We start from the raw sequence: 17,600 nt of genomic DNA, 5'->3' as shown, positions 1-17,600 counted from the left end.
GCTGCTTCTGCGTACCTATACATTTTCCACGCGAAACGAGGTGCCACATAAAGTGCGAGGTACATCTTCTACCCGGGCACGCCGAAGGCGTGTCCAAGGGAGGGTGCGGGAGGGCGAAGCCCCCCTGCCCACCCCTCAACTCCACCCACATTGCCCAGTGCATTGTAATACTGAATTTGGTTGTAATATTGAATACTACCTACATAGAGGTTAGATGACGCGCTTTAACAGTATTTAACTGTTTAAAGCGCGTCACTAATCTACAAAAACGGGGGGTGGGGGTGAACCTAGGTTCGCGTGGAAAGTGTATGCGTGAACTATTTCGACATATTTATTAGTCATTTATACCTTTCAATACTCAAAATAGCTGCTATATTTTCCAAACTTTTTTTGTTAATAACTTTTTAACAAACAATGACCCCCGACTAAAATCACTTGCATGTTACTCGGGAGGGTGTCCTTGACAATATATGTTGAATTCAAGATCATCGGGTGGAAAATGTATGCGCGGAGGCAGCAAGTTAAAAATGTTAAAAAAGTTGCTAAACTTTGGAGTCGCAAAAAATCCTTTTGGTATATGTGTTTTTTATCTAAAAGGAACTTGTTCACAAAGTTTCAACTAAATCTGAGCACGGACGTTTTCGGAAGTTTCGCCATAAATTATAATATAGATATATTTGTATATTTATTATACATTTATTTGTCGAAATCATGAATATAATGCTGATATTGCGAAGTAACAAATTCTCCGACGGAGCGGAGAATATTTCACCAGATTGTTTTCCAAACTCGTGCTAGAAATCATCCTGTACATACACACCCCTCGCGCATTTTTTACCGGCCGGCCGGCGCTCGGTTCCGGGAATTCGGTAGCACGGGCCGCGTCACGGTGTTTTTGGTTTTTGCTCCCCTCCCCACTACTCCCGAGCGCCCGCGGAGCAATACTCGGTTGTGCGTGCCGAAAACGCGTGTCGCGCGACTCCGCTTCGTACAAATTATGCGTCCTGTAACGTGCATCGCAATCAATTGTCTGCCGATGTGAGTTTGTCGATTGCCCGAGAGCAACAGGTTACAGCCCCCTCGTTCGGAATACGTCGCGAACGTGTGTACGCATACCGTGTCGTTAATTTTCTTCGTTAATCGAATGCGCGTATTAATTACACAACCGGGAGTGTTGACGCTTTGTCGCGCCAGTGTTTGCGACCCGCCGGGATTATATCGTCGCTTGTTTCCGCGATTGGTTTACGCGGGTGAGTAGTCCAGTCATTTAGTAGTTTTACCTGGAAAGTTTTCCGGGAGTTTTGATATTTGATATTTTAACAAATTTTGAAGTGCTCTTTTCGAATTTTTACTTTGCCACCTCGTATCTTTGCCGCTTTCGCCGCTATATTGGAAAAATGGCGCTCAAAAACGGTTTTCCCACAATATCTTTTTCCCGGCTCATTTTACGATAAAAATAGTTATGTAAGAAATTAAACTAGAGGAATTTTCCTATAATTTATGTCCTTATCATTTTTTTGTAAAATAAATAGTTTTGGCGTACGAGCGTCGCAAAGATTACTTCAACACGTGTATGGTGAAAAATACACATTTCCACACCACCATAAGGTAGAGTATGTAGCGCATTTTTTTTTCTGTGGTATCCCCAGTAGGCCTAATTCACATGTAATGCACTAATGATAATTTAGGTCATTCTCATTCGCTTCGGTGTCCCTGATGGACCAGATTCTGCGAGTTTTTTGTTGTGAGGATCGAGCAAGACTTCACAGATGGGAATCTTTTCCATGTAATCAGCGATAGGAATCTCTTCTATATCATCAGCTTCTGCCTCAATTTTGTCATAAAGTTGCCCGAAAACAGTTTTCGTTTCTTCCTTTTCATCGCTGTCTTGTAGTCGAACTTGAATATTATCACAGTCACTATTGCAATTTGTGCAAATATTGGAGCATTTTAGCCCAGATAACATATAACATAACATATAATACATGTAACATATAACGCATAGTAGAATATTTTTCACCAATGCACCCGTTGGAGTAGACATTGCAGCGCTCGGACGCTGAAACTATTTATTTTACAAAAAAATAACAGACATAAATTGAAGGAAAATTCCTCTAGTTTAATTTCTTACATAACAATTTTCATCGTAAAATGAGCCGGAAAAGAGATATTGTGGAAAAACTGTTTTCGGGCGCTATTTTTCCAATATGGCGGCGTAAGCGGCAAAGATACGAGGTGGCAATGTGAAAATTCCAAAAGAACACCTCGAAATCTATCAAAATGCCAAATATCAAAACTCCCGGAAAACTTTCCAGGTAACCCCCTTTTTTAGCACCAAATGACTACTAGAGTGTCCAGTGCCAAGGAGATCGATCGGCGGGGGTGATGCCGAGGACGACGACTGGTGAGTAAATTTGCTGTATTCGTAAATGTCCCTTGATTGCCTTCGACGTCATTTTTATCGCATTACTCATTCCTACGTTCTTTCCGCGCTCTGATTGTACTTCCTTTATTTTCCTCTTTGTGTTATACAATAAGTACAATAATATCCGATGAGTACAATAAAAATACAAAAAATGTGATAACAAATTAATTGTCAATTGTTTATCGATTATCAATTATCAATTAATCACTTTTCTAATTCTTTCGTATAAACATAGTCTACCATTTCCGTCACAGAAATTCTTTAATTTCATCTATGTTCTCTCTCGTTCAATGTTTTTTGTCTATATTGCATAATGCTGCCGATATTTATGAGATTATGAGTTTGTCTATTTGTTTTCAGATCTTTTCTCTAGGCGTCCACGTCGTGCAGCTGCATCTTCCGCATCACTGTAAGTGTCTTACTTTTTCATCATTATTCTTTTATCGGGATAATCAATGATCCAATTTTTATATACTGTCTTTGATTTAAAATCGATTATAGTTAGATTAGCGCGGTTATATTCAAGATTAATAACAATAATTCCGTGTCTTTCGTAACGAATGAAAGTCGGATTTAAAATCGATTAGGCCAGGCTAGATCGGCGCAGAATTGTTAACATTAATAACAATAATTTCGCGTCTTTCGTAACGAATGAAAGTTGGCAATGTATAACTTTACGTCGGATTAAATTCAGGCGCGATACACAGTTGGATAAGATTCGTCGGGATAACAGGCGACGATAAGGCTGCCTTGTGAGAATTTATCGTTTATTTTTCACGCGACAATGTCGCTTATCGATACACGCGCGTCTCATACGTCTCATTAATCGGTGGTAATCGGCGACGTTTTGCGACACCGGAAATACTCGGTGGCTTTTATCACTTTTCCTGCAGCAGCAGCAGCAGCAGCGATGCGAGTGTGTGTGTGTGAAGGAGTGCGTCGCGTCTTATCGCGAATCACGTTGCGCGATGAGCTAAAAGCAAACCCGAGTCATATACTTATCTCTTGTTGTACCTAGTGCCATTCATGAAACCAGCGGTGAAGTTGAAGTAAACAATAATGAAAATTAAGTGAAATATACACCGGTAAACTCAAAGTACGAGTATTTAGAATGATCTGAAATACATCAAGTTATTCACACATTTATGAGAAACTTATAAATATTGATAGTCTTGTATTGTTTATATTAAATGTAAGCGAGTAACATCGAAAGAGAGAAGGAAATCAAACTAAAGAATTCTAACTTCTTGAAATGTTAGATTACTTATTTGTATAAAATTAAGGAAGTAAATAAATTACGAAATTTAAATAAAAGATATATCTATTTCGAGCGCGAAACGCATCTTTCCGTTTTGTAAATATTTATCGATTAGCAGCGAGTCTTCGTTTCTGAGATCCTCCACGATTCTGGTAAATGGGAAAAGCCGAGGGTCGCGCGGAGCTTTCGGAATCGGGAAAGTAGGCCAACGGAGCACGTGTATCGCACATTTGAGTTCGAGGTCGTCCATTACGTAACACACGGATGTGTATTAGCTATTATTTACGTTGTTCTGGTACCGAGCCAGGACCTCTTAAAGCCGGCGGTGGTCCGGGCAAATACCGTACGTCTCGATGATGTAATGTTAAACTTACAGGAGTGTTCCGCAACAGACTTCGCGAGTTCTCGTCGAAAGATATCGCACCAGAATCGCGGGATAATTCTCTTCAGTAAATAAAATCTCGTATACCCCTATTTTCTTATTTATATTTTTCCGCTCCGGAATAGCGTGCGACGTTCCTCGTCGAAACAAGGAGGCGCGCGGAGGCGGCGCAATAATTTTGCATTTTCTTTCTCTCTCTCTTCCCTTCTCTGTTTTCGCTCGACGTCGAACTTGGTGCCCCGCTCTTAATGCCATTGTGTGCGAAGATAAAACTTAATAATCTGCAGCTGTATGACCCATCTTCGCGGCTCGTCGGGCTATTTGCGTACGGGCAATCTGCTGATTTATTCTTCGTTACGAGATAATCTCATTTCCGACGAAATGCTAGCGGCGCAATCTAATTACCGACCGCCGCATATTTCCTCCTCGGGCAACGACCGACCAATTAATTCGCCGTTCTCGAAAATCTGCGCTAATTTATCGGCTACATCGTGAAGCTCCGAATATTTGTCGTATTTAGCTTTAATTCTCTCTTTCCGAATGCTTGACATAGATTAAATTTCATTTCAATAACTCTTTTACGAAACTCTGTGTTCTCCGGTAATTATGTTATCCCGAATGCAAATTGTTTCCTTGCGAGTCCATGAATAAACTTGCGTTGTCTGTGAATGGGAAGATCGATTATCATGTGTTAGGTTGTTCAATTGAAAAAAGAATTTAAGCGACACAATTTTTTCCCATGGAGTTCCAGTCAGATCCGAATTTGTCACGTAATAAATAGTTGAAATTAATTCTTCAAGTGTCATCTTACACTTTATAGAGCCTTGGCGGAAAATATATAAAAATCCATGTCGCCCATTCATGTGGAAATAGGTCATTCTTGTAGGATCAGTCTCGTCGATTATTTTCGCCCTACTCGCGTTGCGAGAAAGAGATCTTCCTTGGAATCGTGACCCATATGTTCTCGAGGATCTCGAGATCCGTTGCATTAAGAGTGCAACGACCAGAGGGATCTCGGCTCGGCGTATACAATCGATTGAGGTCGATCGGGGAAATCTCGATCGCTCTTTTACAAACGGTGCGCCGGTCTTCCCAATAACAAACTTCGAACGGGAGTTGCCCTAAAAAAAAGAGAAGATCCAGGGGGTTCGCTCGCGTTCACCGATTTCCTGTACATCCCTCGATCATTGTTCGCCACGTACGCGGGGCCCCCCTTTGTATCCTTCGCGCGTACGAGCGCAGATCGGCTGGGGAGCCTCGGGGGCCCCCGCGTATTGTGCACGGGAATTTGTCTCTGTTACGAGATGCAAAGTAATCTGTGGGTGTACGTTACGCCGCTCCGTCTCGCATTACGTTTCCATACGGCGTGCGCGCGGCGTAACGGGAAATGTTCTTTTTTTTTTAAACTTGGATTCGACACCGCGAGAGAGTGAAACGAGACAATTAAGCGCTCTTCCGGCCTGTCGGAATCGTGTCGTGAAACCGAGATAAACGCGCGCGTCACGCCGCTCTCTTTTTCATTCAGGTCGCGTTTTATTCATTTGTGATACTTTCAAAAATTTTAATCGTTTTATTCCTAGTAATACAATTATAATTTGCCCAGCTTAATGTAGTAATATTTGTGTGTACACCGCAGCTTATACAATATTTATATATAATTTCCAGATTATTCTCTTACACTTTTAACGAAGGGGAATCAATCATTGGCGATTAAAATTAAGAATGACGCGATTCTAAAGAAAGATTTGCGGGTTTATTCTGCGCAATAGTGAATCACCGGCGTTGTTTCGCGGTAGATCGTCGTTCTTTGTTGCGAAATTCTCGATATCGCATCGAGACGGCGCGGGCGAAGATAACGATCGACAAACACTGCACACATGCGATTGCGTCGTTCGGCGATGCACGTTCGCCGGTACAGTTGATGTTCCGCGCTATTTGCATATTAAAAGAATGTCGTTGAACGTTACGATTGCAGAACGTCGAACGAAAATAATCGACGCAAATCGGATCATCGTATTCCGCGTCGATAAGTGCGTCCATTATTAGCCGCACAACTTCTCCGCTTCATAATTAATCGGTTTTATTTTTCTTCATGGAGAATAAGGATGATGAACTGCGCTGCGGAATTTTTATGAGACGATACGCGCGCGTGCAAAGTTTGATTATATAGCCTAAGAAAATAACGAGCAATTTAAAATTAAACGGTTTTGAAAAGGAGAATTGTAAGAATTTATTGTTTTCTCTACTTTTTATTTCAGTAATCGAGATATGGGTATAAGATTTTATAACCCCGATTTCTCAGTTTTATGCATAATTTACAATTTTAATGAATTCAACATATATTGAGTTCAAAATATACGATGCACATACATATGTATAAGGCGTCACAAAGTTTTACGGGAGACTCGTCTACTCGAATACATAAACATACTTCGAGAGACGGACGTTGAGTTGAGGAATTTCTCGTTCACTTCATATCGGTATGACAAAAATATCTCGCGATTATCACGCGGTCGATTTGACACCCTCGTTCGAGCGCTGTCAACGGTTTACGGTTCGTAAGACTCAAGATGCCAACGTAGAAAATTAGGCCCTCAGCGATTTCCGATGTAAATTGTCGCACGATGAATAGGATGATGCACAAATACATCCGAGGGGGCGGGGAGGCGGCTGCAGTGATGCGAGAGGGAGAGGAAGCGATCGTGAGGCGACGACTGCGACGCGACGTTAAGGCTGCGCCGGTAAGTGTGTCGTGGTGAAGCGGTACACGCGACGGCTCCTCTGTCATAATATGTAGTTTCACAATGGCGGCTATCGAGGGCAAAACACCGTTAGTTACTTCGTTGCTTGCTGGTACCGTGTTACCCAGAGAGGAGGCGGTGGCCACGTCGCGTCGTCTCCGGCTGCTCGGTAAGAAATCGCCTCGCCTCGCCTCTCCGTCTCCCGCCTCTTCGTCGTGCCTCCTCCACGCTTTTCCCCGTCGTCGTCGTCACGTGCGCATCCCTGGGCGGCATGATCGCACGAGTCCCGTGTAACGACCGACGACGGCGGATCGGTTACCCTGGAACTAGAGCAGCCAAGAGTCGCCCGCGGTCTTGGGAACAGAAGGACAGATGCTCTTCGTCTGCCAGTCAGGCGAACTGACATTGCTTATCGTAGCTTCGAGACGCTTGGCTTGGCGCGGTTATCCCTCGAAAAGATAATAAGCTGAAGCTTTCTTGAAATGTCATAAAATTGAAGTTGAACCCCTTTTTAATAATATATCCATAGTAAACTATCGTTACAAACTATTAATTTTCAGCAGGTATGATGGAGTCTTTTAAATCGTGCTATTAATAATGAAACATCCGAAAAATAAAATCTTGAGTATTTTATTACTGTGATCCACATTGTTTTACAAAAATCTTTCGATTTTAATGAATTTTTAAGAGACGTATAAATTTTGAGGTATCAAAGAAACTTATTACAATTCTGCCGAGGATTAATATGTCAAAATAATTTTGTGATAAGCCTCCTAAAATTGAAATCGTAATCTTGCATGTTTGAATTTAACAGAGTTTTATATTTAACACCGTGTTAAATTAAGGGATTAGTCTCGCAAATGCGACAGAAATATATATATATATATATATATATATATACGAAAAGGATAACGACGAGCGGATGAAACGTGGCGGGCGTTTATCAGTTGTCTTCCAACGCAACGCGTAAGGTTAACGACACGCGTTATATGGGAGGCTGTTGCAGCGCGAGCACAGCATCCAGGATGTCCGCAGCGCGCGATAGGAACGTCGCGGCTGCAGTATCCTGGGCTGTCTGGGCTGCGGCGGAGTGTGTTGCGTCCCCGTATCAACAAGCGTGTCCCTTTTTCTCGGAAACTCTAACCGCGATAGAGTCCCTCGACGATCTCCACAATCCGCGGCTCGCGCGATCTTCCTCGTTGATGTAACAATTCTTACCTCGAATATTTCCCGTGTGGGGCCTCGTTTTCCCGCGATTACATCTCCGATTTCCGCATCTGTGACATATCGATGACGAACGGCCGATACGATCGCAAAATTTAATCATTAGAAAACCCGATCATCGAAGCAGCTGAAAATGTAGTCTTATAGTCAAATCTTGCAATCTGTTTATTTAGCTTTATTCATTTAGTCTAATTTTTTCATTCTATTTAAATTTAGTTTGTAAATTTTTGTACCAAAAATATTTGCCTCGCCGAGTGTTTCTTCTATTTAAATTCTGATTTTGAATTATTGTTTTCCTTCTTTTTTTTAAAGAAAATTTATAGATAACAATGTTTGCTTTTTTTATTTTAGACTATACTTTTTTCCTTACTCTTGTCGTAACTTCGTAATTGTATATCGGGCATTGATTTTATACGGATTGAAAAATAGCTTCATAATTTCCTCAATAATGAGGTCCCGTTCCTTCCTCATTCGAAAATCTCAAGGTCGATGGGCAGATCAAATCTGCGATTCATCTTACTCGTCAGTACGAGGATTAGGCAACGTTTTGAGCAATATTCAGTCGGTTTTTCCATGACGAGGCTATCCCTCTCGTCATTACACGGCGCGCGCTAAAACTGGAAACGAACTGGGGAAAAAAAGAACGGCGAGATATGTGAGCTTCACGTGCATCCTTGCCGTGCATCGTTTCGTTTTCGAAGGCTGTGCGCGGCGCTCACAAGGCTCATGCACGAGAGCTCGGCAACCACGGCGTCTATTTCTGTCCCGACACCCTCTTTCCTGTACCTGCCTCTCTCCCTCCCTCCCTGCCGTTCTCTCTCTTTCTCTCTCTCTTTCTCTCTCTCTCTCTCTCTCTCTCTCTCTCTCTCTCTCTCTCTCTCTCGCCCTTCCTGGCGGTTTCCCTCCGATATCTTCGCCCTTGCGTTCCCTCCGCGTCCTGCGGCTGTGCCAGGGTGCCGTCTCCCTTCTTCCGTTTCGCCCGCTTCTCTCCGCTTGGTTATGTCTTGCCTGCCGCCGCTTGCGTCATCACCAACGCCCCGCCATAACCTTCCTCAAACGTTAAAAAGATCCGGCCGTTTTGCAGGGAAATCGCGTTCGACCGTACGGGGAACGGTATACGGTATTTTCACTACGATCACCGAATTTACGTTACCACAAATTGCAGAATTCCGACATTCGCATCCGATAAAAAAATCGGACGATCGTGATTTGTCATTTACAGAGTTTTCTCGTTCTCGTTTATCTCTTCCCTCGAATTCTCGAATCAACGCGCGAATCAGGTCGGTGACTGACGCGATTTCGCGACGCAACCAAAGACAGTCCATCGCGTCCACGTAATTCGGTCGGGTAACGCGGTGTATCGCTTGCTCTAAGAAGGGGATGGATAGCATAGATAACACGATCGATAGAGCTAAAAGTGCACGCAGTGAGTCACGACGGCGGTCAGAACTTACGTGTGTATTGCGTCGAAACTTCGCCACTATATGACAAATGTTTGAGCGGGGTTACGAAGGAAACGTCCCCCTCTCTCCCTTCCGCTTCCCTCTTGGGAAGCGAGTTTTTCCCGCTTAACGATCCGATTTTTGCCGTCGTATATATCGGCGAAGCCGGGAACGGACGTTTGCCGCGATGCACGTCGAACGATTTTTGCGATAATTATTGCTCGTCGTCGACTTCCGCGCTTCACGAGGCGCTATAAATCATTTGTATATCCGCGTGTTTTATGAGCGACTATAAATTTGTCCTGGTAATCGTTATACACGTGAACAATCCTCGCGCGGCGTGGTGCGGGGTACGTTCGCCGCGGTCGCTGGTCGCTGTCAATGTAAATGATTTTAGCTCCGTCCCCCCGCCTCCCCGTCGATTATTGTTTCACTGCGATCTCGCGCAACGGGCGAAATGCCACGCGCGATAAATTACGCGCCGGTGACATAACAATGCGCCGACGCTCGTTAAAATGTTTTCGCAAAGCGCTTGCGCTTAATACAGCTTTAATGACGCGATTGAACGACGAGCGGATATAAATCTTTCTCCGAAAATCTCCGATCGCGCTCGCGTAATACGACCAGATTACTAATTTTATCGCGCAAATTTACTGTTAAATTGCGATCCGTAGTGACGATATGAAAATCTCTCTGCTCTCGCGATTGGCCATATCCCTTACGGACGGTGGGTACTGGTACGTTATAGAATTGAATAATGTATGAAATTGTGAAGACAGCGCTCGCGTATATTTGTCATAAATGCATATTTCGTGACATCACTGCGAGGTCAAAGTCCAAGTAGCGTTGATATCCTCCCGTACGGGACGAAACGGACGACTCGTGTAGGTGCGCGCGCGATTAGAAACGCGAGCATAAAACTGCATTACATAAGCCCGCGGCTTATGACATCTCGATTAAGCGCTGGGCTGGTTGTAGACCCGGCCTTAGCACGGGAATCACGTTGACACACGGCTCGCGCGCGTATAATCATACTCCCCCCCGGCATAATAGGCGCAGAATGGGTGTGTTAGGTATTCCTGTTATTCTTCCACATCGCTCGTTTCACGACGCAACAATGGCGCCCGCCTGCATCTATTCTCGTCTATGGAAGAATGGCGTCTGCATACGATAATATAATAATGCCGCCTCCTCGCCCTCCGCGAGTTTCAGTTATCGAGAAACCGAGAACGATGGAAGGGTTAATCAACTTCTGTATACGGAACAACAGGTTTCCGACAGTTTCTCGCGGTGTGTCTGGATTCAAATTTTTGGCACAAATTTAATTTCTCTTTCATTTTTTAATTCTTTCGGAAAATTTTAAATATATATATATAGAAATGTCTAGGATTAGTTAACCTTATATAAGCTTCACAAATTTTCAAGTTTCTCGCATTAAATTGATTTTTCCTGCATCTTAATTCTTTTATCTATAGGAATGGCTGGACTTAAAAATATCCAAGGTTAATTAATTCCTGTATTTTCTCCCAAAATTTCAAGTCTGAAAGAGCCTATAGTTTTAAAAATATATATCTAAGGTTTAAAAACCGCGACGAGTATTTACCAAACATCAAATAATTTTCAACGACAACATGCTGCGTTGTTACACGGTTTTTGTGCTGTCTCGTAATTGGGGGGGGGGGGGGAGATTATTATCTCGAGGACTGCAAGGCGGACTCGACACGCGATCGCGAAACGTGCAGAAATTGTACGAGAAAGTCGGCGGTAACCCTTGAATGAGCAAGCAGCCGATAACGATCGACGATATTCGAGTGATAAACAGCGTATCGTTGTCGTTGGAAAAACTTTCATATCACGATACGGGAAATCGCATCTTTTTACTCTTTATATCCCGCCCTCGATCATCTAAAAATACCGGTGGCTTAAAATTGCCATCCCTCAAGAGTTCTAACTTAATCAAGATTAATTCTTTCCCGTTTTCTGACGAAGGCTAGAATAATTAGCCTTCCGCTCGCAGATGCTCGAAAACGGTGATCCCCTCGCACGTAAGGCATTTCGCTTCTCATTAGTTATTCTCGTCCTGTCAACATCGTTCACCCCCTGTTTCAGTGTGAAATTATGGCCGGGGCTCAGCGCCTTCCGACAAGCCGGGCTTCAGTTAGTATCATTTTCATGACACGCGGGGCAGTAGCCTCATTTTTTATTTTTATCTCATCGGCAACAAGGGACGACCCTCGAGTTTCCTGAAATTAATACCTTACCGAATAATACCTTACAGATCGCGGATCTTCTCTTTATCGAGTTTATCGACTTGGATTATTATCGGGGAAGGGAAAAAAGAGATGCGATCGCGGAGACACGTCACGGACCACGTACAAAGTTTCAAGTACGTGTAACGTGGCACTCGCCGTTCCGCTTTCTTACTCTTCCGGAGCAGTCCCACCACCACGTTCGCAGCTGCAATTTCTAGAGCAATGCCGGCCGGTGGGGAAACGCTAACGCGTCCGCGAACTATCGCCGGCTCGCCAAGTTTCTCTTGACGCGCCTATACATCGTATAAGAAACTAACTTGGAGGCTCATCTATTGATCGCCAAGGCACGCACGATAATTTACGTAATCGGGATCGAGGAGAGACACGAAGGTGATTCTCGCGGCCCTAACTGATCACCAGGAAACGCGGCGCGATGTTGATTTATTATCGCGAGGCTTAGGCGCGGAGAAATTACACTTTAAGCAAGAAAACAAAAATTTCTCGTTCCGACAAGCGCCAGTCGACGATAGCTATCTTACTAACGAGTTATCTAATGTGAAAGATATCACGGTATTTTTATCGTCCCGTCGCGACGTTTCAAAAATTGCAAGTCGCGCTGTAATTGCAGCGACATTGTCGCGCGCGTGCGCAGGTAATCGGAGAAAGTCGTTGACCCCGTTAGGACCCGCGAGTCGACGGTATCGGCCGGCATGCACTTGCGACAGGAGGATCCTGAATCGACAGATTTTTCCGCCGAATTGGCGGAAGCGATGTGTCGAAACCGGCAGCGCCGTTCGTCGACCCCGGCCCGCCGATCGCGATCTCTGAAATCGTGGATGATACGTGACAGTATGCACGGCAGTTTCTTAATCCGATCCTCATCTCGTCATGAGTCATAACTGTAGATTCTCGGTTTCTCCCGTACTTCCGAAAATAGAAAAAAAAGTCACACATATACATATATGCCTTATATTTTCTCGTAAATGTAAAAACACATGAATTATTCATAACTGTGATTGTAATATAAAAACATCTTTAAATCTGTGGACTCTAGTCATTCCTAATAATAGTAATAATAGTAATAATAGTATATATATATATATAATGTCTGAGACATTGCATTTTCGCAGTGTTTTAGATAAAGCCGCGTAGAATTACGCCGCAAGTTCAAATTACGCGTACAAGACAAGAGAAGTGGGGAAAAGCGTGAAATTACGTCAGGCAACGAGAACGGGTGTAGTTTGTTGGCTCCCGGGCCCTTGTAACATGGGGGCCGTGGCGCCCGTGTTATCACCCTGCCGCGCGTTACGGAACGTTAAGCAGTTATGAAATACGCTTATAAGGGAGCAAGTTGCTTTCTCGCGCGCGCTCTCGTCCCGTTTCCGAAGAAAGTTTCTACGGCAAGTGCATTCGTATACATTTGAAAGTCTCCTCTCCAATCTCCTCTCCAATCGGTCGGCGCTATTCGCTCTTCCCCATCGGTGCACCGACTATGCAATTCTATTCAGCTCGCGATATGTGAGATCGAGCGAGCGGATTAATCTGCGTGATGCCGAGAAAATCGACGGAATCCTCCTTGATCGCTCCTGATCGCCGACACACGACTCAGGGTTTTATAAATCAACGAGTGAGATTTGTAACTTAAAGCTTCTCAAGAATGATAAGTGAAAAAGTATGTTTAATTGAATAATATTCAGTCAATTTCTTAATCCTTAAATAAATAATTCAGAACATCGAGTAGAGAATACTTTAATTAAGAACATATTTAATATGAATTAAATATATGTACATACATTGGCGTTTTATTTTGTTTTGAAAATAATACACATAATTTTATCACTCCCACACAACAAGTTGTCTAATTTCTTTGCAATTTATTTAATTGTGTTAGAAATATTTAATTATGCGCGAGGATTCTGAGGAAAAAATTGCAGGGCGCACGACAACAACCCACGCGTGTTCATCCGTTTCGAGCGTGGACGTGTGTCGTTCACCGCGAAAGAGAAACCGCTCGAGCGGTGCATTTCTTATTACACGAGCAATGGCGTCGTCGTACTGATCGGTCAGGACATTGGCCTTCCACAACGCGCGCGCGGTCCCGACTCGACTTTTATGTAACTCATTCCGCGCTAAAGCGAAACGCACGCTAACCTGCCTGCCGGTCGCCACCGCTAATCGGCGGCTCAGCTTGGCTTTCACGAGCGATCGTTCACGGAGGCGTGCGTATCTACGTTAACGTATATTGAGAATCAATTAGGTGTATTTAGTGTGACGGGCGTGCGCGCGTTAAAATAGTGGCGGCGAGCAAGCGGAACGCTATTCCCAACGTGAAATAACGTCGATGCAATTTATCGATTGGCTAAACGGTACCGCCATTTTAGACAATTTTTACAAATTCTCGGATCACTTTTAAATTTGCGATTTGATTCGCGCAATGCGCTAATGCGTGAGAATTAGAAATTGAGCTAGAGTCAATTCCCTTTACTCAATAATTTATAAACGACTGATTTGCTCCCGGTTCCCGGTCCAAACTCGGTCCGAATTCGTCCGAAACATTGCGAGGGATATTCCTCCACGGTTCTTTAATTAGTTACTGAGGAACAAGATTAACTTGATAGATCCCGGATGTCTCGGTGTCCGTAGACGCGCGCGTCGTACGGTATCGCAAAAGCGGTTACAAAGCGGAGCTCTTACCAACTTACTCGAGCGGGTTACGCGCGCTGTGCAATCGCGAACTCGTAAGAACAAGCACCGGCATTACACGCTATTACACGCGGTAGCGCTTTGCTAACTATATAAAGCGGATGCGCGTTACGCGCGAACTTGCGTGCGCTCGTATACGCGGTCAAGCGCACATAACGTATGTCGTATTGCATTGTGGCCGTGCTATATGTTTATATGTATGCTGTATTATACATACGGGTTATCCCTTTCTTTATTTTCTCAAATTGCATCTTAAACGCGTGTTAAAAAAAACAACAAGGAATTGCATGTTAGGTATATCCAGACTAAGCTCTTATGAATGAACATAATGGAATTCTTTTCCTTTGATGTACCGAAAAAAGATAGAACGTATTTGTCGATATAAATTTACGGTAATTGGCGAATTTTTTTGAATCCAACGGTTAATTTTTCTCTGCATAATAGACGACGGCTTTTATACCCTGCGCGTGCCCGCGTGGAAAACACGCGTTGCGACACGCGTAACACTGTCCATCGCGCGCGATGGACGCTTATCTCCCGCACGTGCGCACACGCGTATCCTCCCTTTCTTTTTCCCTTCGTCCGTTTTTGTCATCGGACTTTCTCGCTCGCTCTTTTCCTTGCTTGCGCCAGCACGTGCGACGAGCAACGATATCCACGGAGTCTTGTCTCGTTGCAGTGCCGCGAGCCAAGACTCGTGATTATTTTGATCCTTTATGCTTCCTTCCCGGAAGACACACGAGGCACGCGCGCGGCAGAGAATAATTACAACGCGAGCGATGGGAGCTTACGCAATTTGCCTCGTAGTTCACGTTTGCCTCGTATTTAAACGCGCAGCGTCGGGAATTCGGAGAGTTCCCGGCTCTATAAATCACTGCTCGTCGATTAATTATACACTTTATAAGCAATTAGCGATAAATCAGCGGATTAATTTGGCATATACCCAGTCGAGTGTTTAGGCCGATTAAATTATCTCTTGGCGATAATGCCGCTGATTTTTTTTGTTTCTCCAAACGGGATCTCTAAAATTTTCCCGTTCTCTGATTTTTAAATTTCCCATTTATCTACTCTTTCGATTAATAAATCTATAGTCGCTGGAACGTAGCAGGATCATTTTTCGCAATGCGATAATTTTCTCCGGCGTAAAATTTTCTCGATGCTCTGAGTCGATCAACTCGGCTGCCGCTCGATTACAACATCGATCGTGGCTGTTGGCGAAGAAATGCTAATGCAATGCCGAGTTAGCATCGACACCTTTTCCAATCCTCGTCATCGACACGCCAGGTGTCAACAACCTACAGCAGGATATGTGCGACGCAAACGCCTCCTCTCCTCTTTTCGGGCTAATTTTACTTTCTACCGGCTCTCGATCGCATCGTACGTCCCGTGACACGTTTTGATGTTTATTTTATAACCACCAACCCCCCAGTCGTGTTCGCGATAATAACACCGCCACCTGTTTGTGTGCTTACGTAAGCCTGGCGATCGGCTTAGAGACCGCCGTAATTAATGCCTGGAAGTACGTCGAGAGATATCCGATGAATTTCTTCGGGCTAACTTGTATTGTAATCCCCTAGGTTAATTTAAATTGTAATTACTACCGGCTATACCGTAATGCGTGAGACAGACTACGTACATTAAACTCGATTATTCGTCACAAACGTATGTTTCGCGCAACGCAACGAAACGGTATGTATGCAAACACTAGAATTTAGTCAATGAGTTAATGCTAATTTCAACGACGGCCTTGAATTATACCATTGATTGTGTGTTTGTACTCGACAGTGGCAATGATCTTTCTTGCAAAGACGAATACTTTTAGAATCCATTTTCTAGCGTTGCGTCAATTTCTCGTATCAGAATTGATGGCTTTCGTGCGAAAATACATTTACATCTATTTATCACACAATCTCTGAAGATTAAAAATTGCTAATTAGAGATATACATAATAAAATAAAATACAATATAAATAACATAACATACAATAATATAATATAAATAATTCAGAATTTCTTTCTTTTAAACATTTCGTCATCTTTTCCGCGGTGTCGCGAGGGTCACGTGAAAATTCGCCGAGCGTTTTTCTCTGGGGTGACAGCGACATTGCATTTCATGATCGCGCGCTCGCACGCTTTTACGTGTGCGCACGCGGGTATTCTCGCCTGTGGTACCGGCGGTAGAAAGTGGGTCGCAGAAAGCAAGGCCACTGACACTGGCCGCAACACACCGCGTCTTTCTTCCGGCGCGGCGGCGGCGGTGGCGGCGATTCCTCCCTTCCTTTCTTCTTTCGTGTCGCGTCCTTTTTCTCCCTTGCTCGTTACGCTCGCGCTCGCGCGAGAGTCATCATTGTCGTCCGGTGAATCGACCTCGTAATATTTGCCGGTGAAAATGCCGGGACGAGACCGGGCGCTCATCCGCGACGCCGCCGCTCGTTATGTCACGGACAGGTAAGCCACCTCGATTTCGCGTCGGAGGGCCCCTTCCTTCCGGCCCGCTGACGATCAATGCCATCGCCGTTCCGAGAGTCGAGATATCTTGTCCGTCATTGTAAACGATCGAAATTCGGCCAACCGGATCGAGCTCGTTAAACCGCGATTTTTGGAACTCGGCCAGTTCTCGACCAGTCTGAAAGTTTGTATCGTGTCAATAAGTTATTAATTGTGAAATTTTGAATTAAGCAATTTTTTAAGACGTTTATGCGACCGATACTGTCGCGTTTCCTTTAAATGCGATCGCGCCGTCGGTTTTCTCCGCGATGAAATTCCGCAAAAGGTGGAAAATTATTTTCCCCGTTTCACGCTCACTTTCTCCGATGTCGCTACGAGGGTAAACCAGCTCGCGGACGAGACGCCACGCCGGTCATTTACCTCGATTTGCAACGAAACGGTCGGCGATGACCGTCCGGCGACTCTCACTTCGTAAATTTCGTGAATCAGCAATGCGTGGTCGTCTATTTTCCGGGTAACATAACAATGAATCACTGTGCGTTAACATTATCGTCGTTATCTTCACAAAAGCAGCTATCGCAGCTATTCCGATATTACCAAATTAATGTACAGACTTTCCAAACGTTTGCCCTTTGGATCCTTACTCCTTCCGGCCTTCGATATTTTGTTTTGTCTAACATAACTAACGGATTTGAAATATTAAGCGGGAGCTGTCGCACGGGGCGA

The 17,600-nt window shown here is 44.1% G+C and overlaps 2 long non-coding RNA genes across 2 annotated transcripts in view; one reads left to right on the top strand and one right to left on the bottom strand.

Moving 5' to 3' along the window:
• Window positions 1-618: 618 nt before the first annotated feature.
• LOC139822363 (uncharacterized) overlaps window positions 619-17,600 on the top strand; it is a 93,593-nt gene continuing 76,611 nt past the window's right edge. Inside the window, exons 1-3 of the long non-coding RNA XR_011734496.1 lie at window positions 619-1,250; window positions 2,316-2,404; window positions 2,786-2,834. This is a non-coding gene — a long non-coding RNA (uncharacterized lncRNA). The remainder of the gene's footprint in view (window positions 1,251-2,315; window positions 2,405-2,785; window positions 2,835-17,600) is intronic.
• Window positions 6,340-9,557, bottom strand: LOC139822197 (uncharacterized). The gene is made up of 3 exons (XR_011734473.1): window positions 8,264-9,557; window positions 8,025-8,157; window positions 6,340-7,282 (listed from the first exon to the last, which is right to left on the bottom strand). It is a non-coding gene; the product is annotated as an uncharacterized lncRNA (long non-coding RNA).

The sequence above is a fragment of the Temnothorax longispinosus genome, chromosome 11, assembly GCF_030848805.1.
Source record: "Temnothorax longispinosus isolate EJ_2023e chromosome 11, Tlon_JGU_v1, whole genome shotgun sequence".
NCBI lineage: Eukaryota > Metazoa > Arthropoda > Insecta > Hymenoptera > Formicidae > Temnothorax > Temnothorax longispinosus.
The sequence above is the reverse complement of the archived record's forward strand: the minus strand, read 5'-3'. Positions and strand labels throughout refer to the sequence as shown.